This window comes from Gavia stellata, chromosome 9, assembly GCF_030936135.1.
Source record: "Gavia stellata isolate bGavSte3 chromosome 9, bGavSte3.hap2, whole genome shotgun sequence".
Taxonomy (NCBI): domain Eukaryota; kingdom Metazoa; phylum Chordata; class Aves; order Gaviiformes; family Gaviidae; genus Gavia; species Gavia stellata.
Window position 1 is genome coordinate 26912077 of NC_082602.1, and position 1172 is coordinate 26913248.

Genomic DNA, 1172 nt, shown 5'->3' on the forward strand with positions numbered 1-1172 from the left:
TTAGCAATAGCCAAAGGTCACCCCCGCTGCACGCTGATGTGCCACGCAGAGCCCCGGGGGTACTGCAGTCACTGGAGAGCAGATAAAGCATCACTGCCTTCAGGGTATGCTTAAGGTGAAAGAAAGCAGCATGTTCAGCCAAGAAAACTAAGCTAAGAATATGCTTTCTGAAGGCAGGTGAGGAAGAAAAAGAGAAAAGCAGACAAATGGAAAATAAGAGGTCACTAAGCATTCATACCAAAATATCCCAGGCAACAGATCTTCATTCCTCCTTATTAAGCCACTGAAAGAATGAAGTAGGAAGTCTTGGCCTTCTGCATTTTAGCTGGCATGTGATTTACCCTACAGAAAACCTCTCTTTAAAGATATTGCCGAAGCCCTTTTATTTTTTTTTAATTTTTTTTTTTTTGAAAGAAACAGAAACTGACAGACATCACAGCCTGTGGCAGCATAGTCATCTCGAGGCTATGCAAGTCAGCAGTCTCCTAGAATAACATTAATTTGAATTACCTATCAGCTTCTATATAGCTGTTAAACTTTGCAAATAAGCCCTTCTGTAGACATGAAGTTCAAGCCTGGATTAGGGGAGAATTTGCAATGTAAAATGTGACTATGCTGCTAACTTTTTTTTAAGCACATAGACAAAACCATGGGTGATAATGAAACAGGAAGTGGCAGTACCAAGTATATGAGCCAGATGCCTTGTATTAAGCCAGGACAACCCGAGCAGCAGAGAAAGGTCTGGTTCACAGGGCACTTGATAACAGCAGCCATAAACAAGAATGAAAATAATCCAGAGGTGGCTTTGACAAAAAAAAAAAGTATGTATTGAGGAAAAAAGGGGTTATGTAACTACAGGATCATTTCTCCTCTGTGTTGAAAAATCGTCTTGACATCTTTACTGAGCTATTTCTCACTGAAATACTCATTAAAATGAGAGTCCCAGAAATTCCATGTTACTCCAGCTAATGATACTGCAGTTAGCTCCAGTAGAGATTCTGGTATTAAACTACCCTTCACCATCCAACCTCCTAATTGAAATTTGTCATTCTAATAACCGCAGAGCACATCCAGCAGTTTCAATATCGACTGCTACAATTTTGAGACTGACATAGGGAGCATGGCATGGAAATACGAGAGCTCAATTTTAAATTGGCTAAAATAAAGTTTAT